General features: G+C 32.8%; 1 pseudogene; it reads left to right on the top strand.

Moving 5' to 3' along the window:
- Positions 1 to 7,912: 7,912 nt before the first annotated feature.
- Positions 7,913 to 17,222, top strand: LOC132644544 (F-box protein PP2-B15-like; annotated as a pseudogene).
- The last annotated feature ends 224 nt before the right edge of the window (positions 17,223 to 17,446 follow it).

The following is a 17,446-nucleotide window of genomic DNA, read 5'->3' as shown; positions in this document are numbered from 1 at the left end:
AAAAAAAATTATTGAAATTTTGCAAACCTCTGCAAAAGTTAGGCCTTGAAGGAAGAGGTTTGCCTTAAGGCCTAATTTTTGGCAAAAGTTTGTCTCTGCCTTAAGGCATAAGTTGGGGTCTAACTTATGCCTTACGAATCCCAACTTCCGCCCTGCGAATCCGAACTTATGTCTTGCGATTTTTAATTTTTTTACTGAGCCTAAGTTCAAACCCAGGACCTCTGAGCGTTAAGCGAATGGAAAATATTAAAGAACACAATTTGAGGGCCAAAAATTAAAGATCACCCCAAAAGAAGGGCAATCCGGGAAAAAAAAACAAATTAGGCCTTAAGGCAAACCTCTGCCTTAAGGCCTAACGTTTGCCCGAATAGGCCCAATTTTGGGCAAATGTTAGGCCTTAAGGCAGAGGTTTTACGAGCAGGGGTTCGAATTCAGAACCTCAAGATATTTTTAATCACTTTTTTAGGCGAAAAGCAAAAATTAAAAACAAGCGCCTTCGAAGAACAATCCACGCGAAAAAATGTTTTAAATGTTACTCCCTCCGTTCATAGTAAGTGGCTATTTGTCCTTTTTTGTTTTGGTTCACAACCAGTAGCCGCTAACTAATCAAAAAGAAATATTTATTTTCGTTCAAATTTATCCCTATTTAAATAAGTTAATTTTTTATATAATCAAGAATTTATATTAATTAGGTAGCATTTAATTAAAGATAATTTAGTTAAAATATTTTTTTTTAGAAGTTAATATTTTCTTAATATGTTTGTAAAAGCCTAAGGGTCTGTTTGGAAAGACACCTGTAATTAGAATTGGTGTAACTACTAGGGTAGTAACTACACAGCCTAGTAATTACACATTAAAGTAATTATGACGACCTATTTGTTTGTCATAACGTAATTACTGTATTTTAATTAGGTAGCATTTAATGAAGGATAATTTAGTTAAAATACTTTTTTTTCCCCCTAGAAGTTAGTATTTCCTTAATATGTTTGTAAAAGCCTAAGGGTCTGTTTGGAAAGCCACCTCGTAATTGGAATTGGTGTAACTACTAGGGTAGTAATTACACAGCCTAGTAATTACACATTATAGTAATTATAATGACTTGTTTGTTTGTCATAACTTAATTGTAGTGTAATTACAAGCGTATTGTTTGGTTGCATAATTACATAGTTAGATTAGTTTAAAAATAAAATATTAATACTTCACAAATATGTGCTTTTATAAATGATATATTAAATTAGGTATTTAGGCTACATATTGTTTCTTGAAATATATTAATTAATATTCACATATTTGTATATCATATCGTAAAAATAATTGTATATGCTTTTCAAATATTTTAATTTAATTAATTATAAAAATTAAAAGCACACATTTTATAAGAACATCACGAGCTGGATGTTTGACAAAAAAATAATCTATCAATTGTAAGTGAAAGATGAAGAAATAATTGAAACGGAAAATATAGCATAAATTCAAAAAGAGAAAAGAAAATTAACATGATACTTTTATGTCAAATTCCAATATAACATAAAATAAGTTCCAACATAACTTAAGTAAATATAATTCAAAAGAAAGTTCAAACATATATAAGTCCATAACCTCATTTAACAATGAAATTCTACTTTAATAACATCACTCGTTATATGTCAAGTTTTTTAATGACTCATTCTTTCTAATATTAGGAAGTGTAATTTCAATAACAAGAATAATAACGTAGTTATGCTAAATGAAGAAAGCAAGAAGAATTTTTTTTTAAAAAAAGTACGAGCAATTATATAGAGTCACAAGAAGTAAAAGTTGGTGGAAATGAGAAGAAAGAAAATGAAAGATAAATAATATAAAAAGATATTTTAAAATATGTAAATAAAAAAGAAGTTAAAGTAATAGAAATAAAAGATAAATTAAAATAAAAATAAAAAAATAAAAAAGTAATCGTGTAATTACACTCAAGTCTCAATCCCCCTCTCCCCCTTGAAAATTGAAGAGTGTAATTATTCTCTTTCAATTACACCCAATTACATGGTGATTATATAATTACTTGACCTGACAAATATATCAAACTGCCCAATTAACACTCAATTTCAATTACACCGTGACTTTTCAAACAGACCCTAAATGAATACTTATTATTTTGAACCGAGGGAGTATTGTGGAGGTCATCGACGAATCAAACAAAAATGATTGAAGTAAAGAAAGCAACCAAAAGTGACTGTCAACTATGCCTGTCAACCGGTTCCGTGTAACCGGTTTTAACCGGTAACCAGACCGGTTAAACCGGAACCGGAACCGGAACCGGTATAACCGGTTAACCGGATATTAGTTAACCGGTCCGGTTCCAAATTTTTCTTAACCGGAACCGGTTAAACCGGTTTAACCGGAACCGGACCGGTTAAACCGGTTAAACCGGTTAAAATTAAAAAAAAAAAAAAAAAAAAAAAAGAAAAGAGCCGTTGGACTTGGGCCTCGGTAATGGACCGTTGGCAACGGTCCATTTGCAAAAATGGCCGTTGCCAAACGGTCATTTTCTTAATTTTTGGCCCCCAAATTTTTTTTTTTAACACTTTAACCCCTCCCCCACCCCTATATAAACCCTTCTTCATTTTCATTTCAATTCACTCTTCTTCATCTTTCTCTCAAATCTCAATCTCTCAATTATAGTTACTTTGCAATAATTAGCCACAAAGTCTTATTATAGTTTGAACTTTCAATTATTAATTTTGCAATTATAATATTGTTGGTGGAGTTGGTGATTTTGCAACAATCCGAAGTAGCTTTGGTGGATTTGCAATTCTAGCCGCCTTCGCTTTGTTGGAAATTATTCCGGCAATTTGGTACCTTCGTTCCAACTCTATCTTTAATTTTTGCAATTTAATTCTAGCAATTTATTTTTCGAAATTTAATTTACGCAATTTAATTCTAGCAATTTATTTTTTGAAATTTAATTTACGCAATTTAATTCTAGCAATTTAATTTGTTGTAATTTATTTTATTGTGATTTAAATTATTTCTATTTAATAATGTCAAAGAGATTAAGACGTGGTGCCGGTAGTAGTAGTCGTACTGTTAGGGGTGCGCTTAATGAGGAAACATTTGTGGAAGAAACACCTAATTTAGGTATTGATGTTGGTGGAAATAATCCACTTTTAGGTCATGAGGCAATGCAACAACATTTTACCGACACTTTTAATGAAGACTTAGATGATGATGATGATGATGAAACACAACCCCCCGAAAATCCTATAGGAGATACAGGTCCTGCACAATCACATACACAAGACAAACCGCCTAGAACTCGTAGGCCAACAGCTAAAGTTTGGAAATTTATGACTAAGGATAGGGAAAATCAATCAGTTACATGTACCCTATGTGGACAAGTATTTAGTTTTAAGCAAGGAACTGGTAAGGATGGTGGAACGGGTACACTAAATGCTCATATGAGAACCAAACATATGGATGTTTGGGGAGAGCAAACGGGTTCAAATGTGGGGGGGATTCAAATGACGATAGACCCACGAACTGGTAGAAATTTTAAGTATGACAAGAAAAAAGAACGCGTAGAAGTAGCTAAAATGGTAGCTTATGATTGTTTACCATTTTCCTTTCCCTCGGGTTTAGGGTTTGTTACTTACATTCAACGTTGTTATAACCCGTTATTTGAGGGTATTCCTAGAAGTACTTGTAGAGCCGATGTTATAGATTTGTTTAAAAAATATAGATTTTATTTGCGTCATGTATTTAATTCTTTAAATTGTAATGTTTGTCTTACCGCTGATTTGGGTCTTAGTATTAACCATTTAGATTTCTTTGCTATTACATGTCATTGGGTTGATGACAACTGGGTTATGCAAAAAAGAATTATAGCTTTTTTATACGACGAAGGAAAAGGTCGTCACGATGGAAAATTTTTAGCCGATTCAATGTCTACTATAATGAGATTTTTTAACATTTATAGAAAAACACTTTGTATTGCTTTAGATAATGCTTCTAATAATACAAAGGCAATTGGTCTTTTAAAAAGAGAAATAAACCCTCCTCTAAGAAATATTTTTCATGTAAGATGTAGTTGTCACATTTTAAATTTAATTGTTAAAGATGGTCTTATGCATTTTGATGATTCTGTTCAAAAAGTTAGAAATGTTGTTGCGTTTCTTTTTTGTAATGCTAATAGGGGAAGAATTAGAGATTTTAAGAATGCTTGTGTGGAAAATAACCTTAGACCTAGGAAAATTCAAGTAGAAATTGAGACTAGGTGGAACTACACTTACATTATGCTACAACAAGCATATGAGTATAGGATTCCCATACAACAAGTTCACAACAAATATAATATTGATAGTGAGGATTGGTTAACTTATAGGCATTGGGAAGATGTTAAAGAATGTATTGAACTCTTAGAAAATTTTTATAATGCAACTCTTGCTTTTTCTAGACAATTCTATCCCACGGTAACCGGAATTTTAGCCTACTTAGCGGAAATAGCTAGAGTTTTACAAGAGTATAAATATAAACCCGATTATCAAGTGGCTATTTTTGAAATGATAATCAAATTTAAGAAGTATTTTTTTCCCATCCCAACTTTATTTATATTGGGTTCTCTTTTAAATCCTTGTTTAAAAGTGTCTTATACTAAAAATTTGGTTAGTCAAATTTATACATTTTTAGAAATTGAAGAGGGAGTTCAACCATCTTTAGCTGAAGCCGATCTCGCTATTGATGATGAGTTTAGAAGAGTTTTTACTCATTATTCTAGTTTGGAAGAACGTGCTACACCAGTTGCTCCACGCCCTACTACTTCTCATAGTAGCAAAAAGGGCTTGTCGGGTTTAAAAGTTTTACATTCACAGCCTATATCTTCTTCTACTGCAAACTTTGATGAATTTAACTTTTATTTGATGCAGCCAAATGTGGATATCAGCCAACTGGATGAGGTGGACGTCTTAGCATGGTGGAAGAAGTACAAGGCAAGCTATCCGATACTTTCAAGAATGGCTCGAGATATCCTTACGGTTCAAGTATCAACCGTGGCTTCGGAGAGCGCATTTAGCCAAGGAAGACAGCAAATTGGAGACCATAGACATTCATTATCCGGCTTTAGCTTGCAAGTACTAGTGTGCATTCGAGATTGGATTAGATCGGAGCGACGCAACCAAAACTCAGAAGCGGAGCAAGGCGAAGACGAAGAAATTGAAGATTTGATAGCTAGTGGACCGGACCAAATGGAAGACTTTGAAGATATTTCCATGACCGAATATGATGTGGGGGAAATTAACGAAATGGTTCAAAATTGGTGATTTTATTATTCTACTATTTTTGTATAACTCATGTATTATTTGCAAGTTAAAAAAAATACAACTTGCAAATAAATGTTATCCAAGAATGAATAAAATATATGGCTCATTGAGCTTTCTTCTATTTATTTGTGTTTATATTTTTACTTTTATTAAGTTAGGAATATACCTAAAATATACTAAGAATATACTTAAGTTATATAGTATACTTAAACATATATAAGTATATATAGTATATATAGAAAAAATAGTATATATAGTATATAAGTATATATAGAAAAAATAGTATATATAGTATATATAGTATATTCTTAGTATATTTTAAGTATATATAGAAAAAATAATATATATAGTATATAAGTAAGTATATATAGTATATATAGTATATAAGTAAGTATATATAGTATATATAATAAGTAAGTATATATAGTATATATATTAAGTTATACACATATATAAGTATATATAGTATATAAGTATATATATTATATAAATATATATAGTATATATTGTATATATAGTAGATATGTATATATAGTATATATATTAAGTTATACCTATATATCTATTAAGCTATCCTATATATAGTATATAGTACATATATATAGTATATATATTAAGTTATACATATATATAAGTATATATAGTATATATATTAAGTTATACACATATATAAGTATATATAGTATATAAGTATATATATTATATAAATATATATAGTATATATTGTATATATAGTAGATATGTATATATAGTATATATATTAAGTTATACCTATATATCTATTAAGCTATCCTATATATAGTATATAGTACATATATATAGTATATATATTAAGTTATACCTATATATCTATTAAGCTATCCTATATATAGTATATAGTACATATATATAGTATATATATTAAGTTATACATATATTTAGTATATATATTAAGTTATACATATATATAAGTATATATAGTATATATATTAAGTTATACATATATATATAAGTATATAGAGTATATAGTACATATATATAAGTATATATAGTATATATATTAAGTTATACATATATATAAGTATATAGAGTATATAGTACATATATATAAGTACATATAGTATATATATATATATATATATATATATATATATATATATTAAGTTATACATATATATAAGTATATAGTACATATATATAAGTATATGTAAGTTATACATATATATGTGTATGAAAAGCATTATTCTGTATTGCTGACTTGCTGTTAGGCTGTTAGTCAGTAAATATTTAAACTTTAATTATAAAATTGTATAACATATGTAAATATACCTACAATATACAAATAAATACTATAATATATATATATAATACAAAAAAAAAAAAAAAAAAAATTTAACGAGTCCAAACCGGACCGGTTCCGGTTTGGACCTTCAAACCGGTTAACCGGAACCGGTTAAACCGGAACCGGTTAGGCGGTTCCGGTTTTGGAACCGGAACCGGCCGGTTTCCTAACCGGTTACCGGTCCGGTTCCGGTTGGAACCGGTTGACAGGCATACTGTCAACTAACATTATGGGGACCTCAGCTACAAGATACCAACACTTATAACACGCTTTCACTGAATTTCCCCTTTTTGGCCTTCTCTCTTTGCTACTTTTTTCTCTGGTTTTGCCCAATCTCTTTAACTCTTTTTGTCAATTATTGAAAGGAAAGTTCCTTTAATTTTAACGTTATACATACTGACCTCCTTAACATTCTTTTGCTGACGATGTCGGTTTAAGGTTTCAGTCCGCTTATTTGTAAAATGAAATAAGTATCATTTTCTGCTATTTAACGCAAATTTGTTGGATGGGGTTCCTCTCCATTTCACTCTCTTTATTTTTCGCAAGTTCCTACTTAGATGAGAGATACATGTCATAGTTAAAAATTAAAGATTATGATTTAATTGCTCAAATTAAAATCTTAACCATGATTAGCATAACATATAGTATTTCCTTTATTTACTCTAAAACTTTTTGGCAACCACACAATTCAAACTAAAACATTATCTCGTTCATAAATATATTTAATTCTTTTTCTTACTTTTCCTACTTTATTACTAGTTCCATTTTTTGACTGGTTTTATTTTTATTTTTGTACAGGTACTAAACTACTAGTTCTATACTTTTTTTTTGTTTACCTAATTCTTCTTTACATCCCTATCAAATATGAGAGAAATCGACATATTAGCTTAGTGGGAAGAGTAAGACCAAATTGAATCAACTTTTAACATTTAAAAAGTTAAAAAATAAAAAAGCATATGTATAAATTTTCCATCGTTACTTTTTGCACAAAGGAGTAATTTTCTATCTAGTGAATTACCCTTTATATTTTGTACAATTCGTCCAAAAATAATTTTCAGTTAGGATGATTACTGTTAGTGCACTTTTTTTTAGAACCATTCTAATTCGTAAATGTTTCAAATAGGATACTGTATAAGGTGGAAAATATTAGGTTAACTATACTGTTTAATATTTTTTTACGTAGAGGAAATAAGGAAAAGAGAATTTTTTTTAATATATTTAGGAAAGATACAATGTAGATCTAGAATTGTGGGATTGTAAAAATATGTTGGATCAAATTATATTGGTAGGTAATTAATTATTCTAATTTCTAACCATGGTTAGTGCTTTGTATTAGTTAATTAAATCTCAGCCGTTGATTCAAAACTATGACATGTGTCTCCATTCTAAGTTAGAACTTGGACAAAAGGAAGAGAAGAAAAATGGAGAGGAGCCGGATTCACATTTCACAGCTTTGCATGAGATATCAGCCAGCTATTTTTTATCCGTAAAGTTGGCACACCAACTCAACGAGCAAGCTTCACTTAATTTGATCATTCAACGTTCTGCATCTTTAGACCTCAAAAACCATGCAAGTGCCACCATCCCACTCCACTATATATATGCAACAACCCAAATCCAACATTTCCCAAACAAAGTAATCAAAGTGATTAAGAATCATCTCACTCTAATTTCAACAAAAATCAGCAGAACCCACAAAAAAAGAAGAAGGAAACAAACAGTAGATACATTTAACAAAGCCAAAGCCTTTTGTTTCAAGAAGATAAGGATCAAGACAATGGCAGGGGCAGAGCAATTCAATGGATTGCCAGAAGATTGCATTTCTTCAATTCTTTCTCTTACTTCACCTAAGGATACACTTAGCTTCTCGTTGGTTTCTTCCTTTCTCCGATCAGTGGCATCATCTGATTTTGTCTGGCAAACATTCTTGCCTTCCGATTATAATCAAATTATTGACAAATCTGTCATACCATTCAATTATTCTTCAACAAAAGATTTTTTTTTTTTTTTTTGTCTCTGTAACTCAATTCTCCTTGATGGTGGTAACAAGGTATGTATACAGATGCTATTGCCTATTGCGTCATCAGTGTAAGAATTTTTATTATTCTAATGCGTGGCCCAATTAATGTAAAACCCATAACTAATATTTAATGAAGAATAAATCTCGTTCGTTAGATCGGTTACTTGATGGACGTACCAGATTAAGTCTCAACCCCTATAAATTGGTCCTCCCTCCACCCATTAGGGTTACCACTTCTTCTAAGATACTTTTCCATCATTGACGGCTGTGGACCTGTGGTAACGTAAGGCTAGGGCAAGGAGGTAGAAACAAATTTCTAGAAACAACGCCTCCGCTTTCGTATATGTCTTCCACATCAGGTATGTTTTTGGTGTTCTCTCTATGTAAGATTATTGTGTTCAAGATCCTGTGTGAATTAAGTTAATCTTACGTATGGTATCAAGAGCCTGAATATTTGAACCAATAATCTTCGTACAACAGAGACAATATTATGATATATTGAAACTTCAGCTTACTGAAAAAAAAAAGTGTAAGACTGAACGTTGATTAAACTGTATATGGTGGCTGACCCATTATGTCTTCTTAGGGTTTCTTAAAGTTATTAAGTTATCCGTAAATTAATATTAAATCAATTGATGATTGGGTAATAAAAGGTTTTATAGGAATTTACTAATGTTTGTTTCTGGGCTTGAATACTTTTGGGGTATTGTATATTCAAGATAGTATCAGTTAGTGAGTCCGGTGACATTTATTGGGTGTACTTTAGTACTTATATAATCTTAATTTGATTTCTTACGATTATATGGAAGCTGATTTTGTCCAATTAATCAATTTAAATATTTACGCTCAGCTAGTAGTTGAGTTATAAAGTTTTATTAACAAAGTTACTTTGCACATATTCTGAAACTACACTTTAGTTTCACATGATGTAATGATTATGGGTTATAATGTTATGTTTACCGTCTAAGTTTTTAGACCATTAAAGTGATGTTTTCATTATGAAAGATTCTAGAATGTATAATTTTTGCACTTACACGTATGTGATTTAATTCTTATATGTGCGATCATGAAAAGTGTTCTTTACATTAAGTGATAGTGTATGTGCCTAAATTTGTATAGTTTGTTAGTCACCAAAGTGGCGAAACTAGAATGTCTAATATTTACACATACATTATATTCATGTTAACATTATGCATGTAATAATGTTCATATAGTTTGTTAGTCACCAAAGTGGCCAAGCTAGAATGTTGAAAATATTCACATGCATAGAAAGTTATGATATTCATTTTATGTGTGCATTTATGTTAATATAGTTTGTTAGTCACCAAAGTGGCCGAACTAGTATGTTTAAGAAAAATATGCATACATAAAAAAATGTCATTTATCCATTAAACTAATGAAATGCCTATTATCGAAAATAAATGGATAATTGACCTTCACTATTGCTAGAACTTAAGGATTTATCCAAAGGTGAATCAATTATTCTATGAGTAGTGAACATTATGAGGTAAATTAATATTCTTTAATCAAATATGTATTGTATATCCAAAGATGTCGTATATGTTTGATTGAAAATATTTAATTGCCTGTTAAAGTTGAAGATGACATTTAAATTATGATAGTATGTCGTAGTATCACCCAAAGGAGAATTACGATATACTTTTATTGTTTTGTTGAATCCATATTATTTTCTAATTTATGAGCATGTATATCTATTTTGCAACTATTCCTCTTCATTCGCTTGCTTCATTTGTTACTGTGTTCAACGGATTGAACTTCTCTGAATGCCATGAACAAGTCCAGTTCCACTTAGGTGTGATGGATCTTGATTTGGCTCTGCTGAAAGAAAAACCTGCTGCTATTACTGATACGAGCAGTAAGGATGAGAAGTCTTTACATAAAGCACGGGAACGCTCTAACAGATTGAGCCTTATGTTTATGCGAATGACTATTTCCAACAACATTAAGAGTACTGTTCCACAGACAAAAAGTGTCAGGGAATACTGAAGTTTGTGGAAGAACGTTTTCGTTCTGCTGATAAGTCTCTCGCTGGTACACTAATGGCTGAACTCACGACCATGAAGTTTGATGGGTCGCGTAGTATGCAAAATCATATCATCGAGATGACTAACATTGCAGCAAGACTCCGGACCTTGGGGATGAAAGTGGATGACCCCTTCTTGGTTCAGTTTATTCTGAACTCATTGCCTCCTGAGTATGGACCATTCCAATTTAACTATAACACTATTAAGGATAAGTGGGATGTTAGTGAATTGTCCAGTATGCTTACTCAGGAGGAATTAAGACTTAAGAAACAAGGAGGTAATTCTATTAACCTCATGGGTCAAGGAGCTGGTAAAGGACTTAAAGTGAAGGCCAACAAGTTCAAGAAGAAGAAAGCACCTGCTAAAGTTCAACAGGATGCTCATAAGGAACTCAAGGCAGATGTGTGTCGTTTCTGTAGAAAGGAAGGACACTATCAGAAAGATTGCCCGAAACGTAAAGCTTGGTTAAAAAAGAAAGGTACTTTTAGTGGTTTTGTATGTTTCGAATCAAATTTAGTAGAAGTTCCTAATAATACTTGGTAGTTTGATTCTGGTGCAACTACTCATGTATCCACTATGTTGCAGGGATTTCTTACCATCCAAACTACAAATTCAAATAAGGATTTCTTGTTCATGGGAAATCATATGAAGGCTCCAATTGAAGGCATAGGGACTTATCGTTTGATCTTGGAGACTGGACATCACCTTCATCTATTACAGACTCTTTATGTTCCTTCAATTTCCAGGAATTTGATTTCTCTTTCAAGACTTGATGTTTCTGGATTTGATTTTAAGTTTGGACATGGATGTTTCAATTTATATAAGAATACTGTTTTTTATGGTTCCGGTGTTCTTATTGATGGTTTATATAAATTGAAACTCGATAATGTTTTTTCTGAATTCCTTCTTGCTATACATCAAAATGTTGGAATTAAACGTAGTTCACTGAATGAAAGTTCTGCTTACTTGTGGCACAGGCGTTTGGGTCATATATGCAAAGAAAGGTTAGAAAGATTAGTAAAGAATGAGATTCTCCCGAATCTAGATTTTACTGATCTTGATATATGTTTGGATTGCATTAAGGGAAAGCAAACCAAGCATAGTAAGAAAGGTGCCACAAGAAGCACCCAGCTTCTTGAAATTATACACACTGATATTTGCGGACCTTTTGATGTTCCATCTTTTGCTAGAGAAAATATTTTATCACTTTTATCGATGATTTTTCACGTTATGGATATATCTACTTGCTGAAAGAAAAATCTCAAGCAACGGACGCCCTCAAAGTGTACGTCAATGAGGTTGAAAGGCAATTAAATAGGAAAGTGAAAATCATTAGGTCAGATAGATGTGGTGAATTTTATGGAAAATATAGCGAATCGGGACAATGTCCAGGTCCATTTGCAAAGTTCCTCGAGGAACATGGCATATGTGCACAATATACTATGCCAGGAACACCTCAACAAAATGGGGTTGCAGAAAGGCGTAATCGGACACTTATGGATATGGTTAGGAGTATGATAAGTAATTCTTCATTACCTAAAACTTTGTGGATGTATGCTCTTAGTACCGCTGTGTATTTATTAAACAGTATTTCTAGTAAGGCAGTTCCGAAGACTCCTTTTGAACTGTGGACTGGAAGGAAACCTAGTTTAAGACACCTGCATGTTTGGGGCTGCCCAGCGGAGGCTAGAATTTGTAATCCACATGAAAAGAAATTAGATTCTCGAACAATATGTGGTTACTTTATTGGTTACCCAAAGAAATCTAAAGGGTATAGGTTTTACTATCGAAACCATAGCTCAAGAATTGTTGAAACCGGTAATGCAAGATTCATTGAAAATGGTGAAATTAGTGGGAGGGTCGAACGTTAAAATGTGGAAATAAATGAGGTAAGGGTTAATGTTTCATTGCCCATGAATGTGCTTACTTCCACACCAATAACAAATACTGTTCCTGTTGTCGAAGAACACTTTGACAATACTGAACAACATTTGAATGAAACACTCCATGAAGGAACTAACTCACAAATATCTGACGCAAATGAACCACAAACAGTGCCATTGAGAAAATCTCAAAGAGAAAGAAAATCGGATATTCCAGACGATTATGTGGTTTATTTACAAGAGTCAGATTTTGACATTGGACTTAATAAAGATCCGGTTTCATTTTCACAAGACATAGAAAGTACTGAGTCTGACAAATGGATTGATGCCATGAAAGAAGAGTTAAAATCAATGGAATACAACAAAGTCTGGGATCTCGTTGAATTGCCAGAAAATTCTAAAAGAATCGGGTGTAGATGGGTCTTCAAGACCAAGCGCGATTCAAAGGATAATATTGAACGATATAAAGCCAGACTTGTTGCCAAGGGTTATACTCAGAAAGAAGGCATTGATTATAAAGAGACCTTTTCACCGGTCTCAAAGAAAGACTCGTTAAGAATTATTATGGCTTTGGTGGCTCATTATGATTTAGAGTTACACTAAATGGATGTGAAAACTGTCTTTCTTAATGGAGACCACGAGGAGGAAGTTTATATGGACCAACCACAGGGTTTTGAAATTAAAGGAAAGGGTCAAATGGTGTGTAAATTAAAGAAGTCAATATATGGACTCAAACAAGCCTCACGACAATGGTATATAAAGTTTAATGATACCATAACATCTTTTGGATTTAAGGAAAACACCGTTGATCGGTGTATATACCAAAAGATCAGTGGGAGCAAGTTTATATTCTTAGTCCTATATGTTGATGATATTTTGCTTGCTGCTAATAATTTGGGCATATTGCGTGAGACGAAAGATTTTCTCTCTAAGAATTTTGAAATGAAAGATATGGGTGAGGCATCCTATGTGATAGGGATAGAAATATTCCGTGATAGATCACAAGGACTGTTGGGACTGTCTCAGAAAGGATATATCGAAAGATTTCTTGAGAGATTTAGCATGAACAACTGTTCAGCAGGAATTGTTCCAATTCAAAAAGGGGACAAATTTAGTCTCATGCAGTGTCCAAAGAATGATGTAGAACGAAAAGATGGAGTCAATTCCTTACTCTTCTATTGTTGAAAGTTTGATGTATGCTCAAACTTGCACAAGACTGGATATTAGTTTTGCGGTCGGAATGCTAGGAAGATATCAGAGTAACACGGGAATTGATCACTGGAAAGCTGCAAAGAAAGTTTTGAGGTACCTGAAAGGAACGAAGGATTATATGCTCACGTATAGGAGATCCAACAGTTTGGAAGTTATTGGATACTCGGATTCAGATCATGGTGGATGTGTTGACACTAGAAAGTCCACTTTTAGTTACTTGTTCCTATTAGCTGAAGGAGCAATATCATGGAAGAGTGATAAGCAATCCGTCATTGCTACATCCACAATGGAAGCAGAATTTGTGGCATGTTTTGAAGCCACAATTCATGCATTATGGCTGCGGAACTTTATTTCAGGACTTGGGGTTGTCGACACCATTACCAAGCCGCTGAAAATTTATTGTGATAATACTGCAGCAATATTCTTCTCCAAGAACGATAAGTACTCCAAAGGTGCCAAACATATGGAATTAAAGTACTTTACCGTCAAGGATGAAGTTCAGAAACAAAGGGTGTCACTTGAGCATATTAGAACTGATCTCATGATTGCAGATCTATTAACGAAAGGTTTACAACCAAAGATATTTAAAGAACATGTACATAGAATGGGTCTTGGTTGTACTTATGATTAATTTTTTTCCTTATGATGTTTGACACTCTGAGCTCAATTATGTGTTTCTGATATATATATTAATGAATTTCCTGTTTCTCATAATGGTGTACACATTATTGTTTTGAGATATTACAGGATAAGTCTCCATGAGACATTATTGTGGACCATAATGTTAAATGTTTATAGCTTATGAACCTAGTAGGATAAGTTACTAATGTTGTAGTATATGGAAGGGAGTATGTAGCACAAAATTATGTATAATCGCCATAACTCGCATTAGTGGTTTGTCATATTAAGGTATGTATGATGGACATTATAGAAGAGATTTATTTTATGCGCTACTAATGTTTTATGTCATTTAATATTAATGTTATGTGGTCATTGGGCCAAGTGGGAGAATGTAAGAATTTTTATTATTCTTATGTGTGACCCAATTAATGTAAAACCCATAACTAATAATTAATGAAGAATAAATCTCGTCCGTTAGATCGTTTACTTGATGGACGTACCGGATTAAGTCTCAACCCCTATAAATTGGTTCTCCCTCCACCCATTAGGGTTACCCCTTCTTCTAAGATACTTTTCCATCATTGACAGTTGTGGTAACGTAAGGCTAGGGCAAGGAGGTAGAAACCAATTTCTAGAAACAACGCTTCTGCTTTGGTAATAATATCTTCCACATCAGGTATCTTTTTGGTGTTCTCTCCATGTAAGATTATTGTGTTCAAGATCCTGTGTGAATTAAGTTAATCTTACAATCAGTGCTTTCATTCCTTCATTTGTAGAGCTTCATTTTAAAATTGTTCTTGTTATAATTGTAGAGCTTTGCATTAGAGAGGTCAAGTGGGAAAACATCATATATAATCTCAGCGAGAAAATACTCAAATTACCCCCAACGTTTGACCAAAATCCCGACTACACACCTAACCTTTGCAGAGGTCCTATTACCCCCCTGGACAAATTTTTTCAGTATCAAAATGCCCCTTTTTTGCTGATGTGGCAGTCCAATATGACAACCCCCAATTTAGGACAGACACTTGTTTACACGTGCCTGGCCCACGTGCCACGTCATCAATTTTCCCCCATTTTTTTTATTAATTTCCCCCCTTCCTCCATCCATCTACTCTTATTTGTCTTAAAAAAAAATAACTCAATTTTTCATACTCCATTTTTAGTAAGGATCCGAAAACTCATACCCAATTCTCCTTCATCTTCATCAACATTATCATCATCATCTTCATTAGGAGTTGAAAAAAAAACACACCAACTTCCTCAAATCTAATCCAAACAAACCCAAATGTGAAAGGAAGATTTCTAACACCAAATAGAACAAAGTTCATCCATTAATTTGATCAAACAATCAAGAATTTAAAGAAACCTATTTTATTCTCTTAATTATTTCTAATGGCTATGGTTTTGGAGGAGCAACATAGTAACGATGCCTAGGGTAATAAAACTTAGTGTTCCTTCCGCCAACTGGATATCCAAAAGCTAGAGAATCATACCACCTTGCTGCCGCCACCGCATAAGACGGAGGCGAATAGAAGCAGTTGACCTTTTCAGTCTTCATTCTCGTTGCCGGAAAGTCAAAGCACGACATAGGCGATAACGGAGGGGAGATTTTTTTTGTCGAGTTGAGTGGAAATAAAACAGCTCTAATCTTCATCTCCGAATCACATCGATCGTACTCTTGAATCACATTCAACAAATCCTCATCACGTAATTGATACCAAAACATCCAAATCTTCACTTGGCAACTTACACTTCAAACTCATAGACGATCTTTAATTTCCCTATGCAATCAGTAAGAAACCACAGGATTATTGTGGTCCTGTTCTGGTGGTGGTGTGAAAGGAAAATGGGTTTTGTGTTTAGGGCTTGTTTGGCTCTGATTGACAAAAAAAATGAGAAGTTGGGCAAAAAAATGAGAAGTTGGGTGTAAAAATGGAGGGAATTTAAATATATCTATGTGGCAGTCCAGTTGGCATTTTAAACACGTCATATGCTATTTTTTAAAGGCTATATCGCGCCACTGAGCGGTGTAGTCACGCTCTTGTCCACATCAGCAAAAAGGGGCATTTTGATACTGAAAAAAATTGTCCAGGGGGGTAATAGGACCAACGCAAAGGTTAAGTGTGTAGTTGGAATTTTGGTCAAACGTTGGGGGGGTATTTTGAGTATTTTCTCAATCTCAGCAGCAGAACTGTCCATTTTATATGGGGAAGAACCAGATCATTGGACCTCGAAATCCGTACCAGAATCAAGGTTTGATCACTTGTTTCCCTTCAATTTTAGCTTACAAATAATGGGTTTTCAAAATATCAAGTAGAAGTAACTATTTCTGAAAAATGCAATCTTTTCCTAAATTTTTAAAAATTTTAACATGCTATTTTTTTGTTTGCTTTTGTTTTTGTTTTTGTTTTTCTCTTACAGGTTTTCAAAGGTTGCTGAACTGAAAGTGATATGCAAACTAGAAGTAAAAGCAAAGATAAACACAAGTATGCTTTCTGCAAACACCAAGTATGGAATCTATTTCATAATGAAAATCTCGGATCGTGCATTTGGTTTAAATTCAGTGCCAGTTGAGATTTGTGTACGAATGGGTAATCAAAAAGACGTTACACGGCGTATCTAAACCACCGGAACATCGATAAAGAGCTACCGGAATGTTTTATGCCGTATAAAAGGGAAGATGAATGGATGTAGATTGAGCTTGGAGAGTTTTTCAACGGTGGAGATGAAGATGAGGAAGTTAGAGTAAGTTTACGGGAGGTGAAGGGCTGCAATGTTAAGGGTGGACTTATCATTGAAGGCATTGAAGTTAGACCTAAACAGTAAACATTAAGGAAAATTTAAAGATTCCTACTACTCCCTTACCAATTTGGTCATGAGGACCAAAAAAGTTTGTACTGTATAATGAAATGTTAGCAAAACTATTCAAATTCATTTGTTCCTCATCTAAGTTTTTTTTTTGGTTGACTTGATTTAATATGTTGAATTTACAGCGTAAATGGGTCAAACAATGTAACCCAACGAATTAAAATTCAACCTGCACTCAGACA

Source organism: Lycium barbarum, chromosome 6, assembly GCF_019175385.1.
Source record: "Lycium barbarum isolate Lr01 chromosome 6, ASM1917538v2, whole genome shotgun sequence".
NCBI classification, from domain to species: Eukaryota; Viridiplantae; Streptophyta; class Magnoliopsida; order Solanales; family Solanaceae; genus Lycium; species Lycium barbarum.
This window is presented reverse-complemented; position numbering and strand designations above follow the sequence as displayed.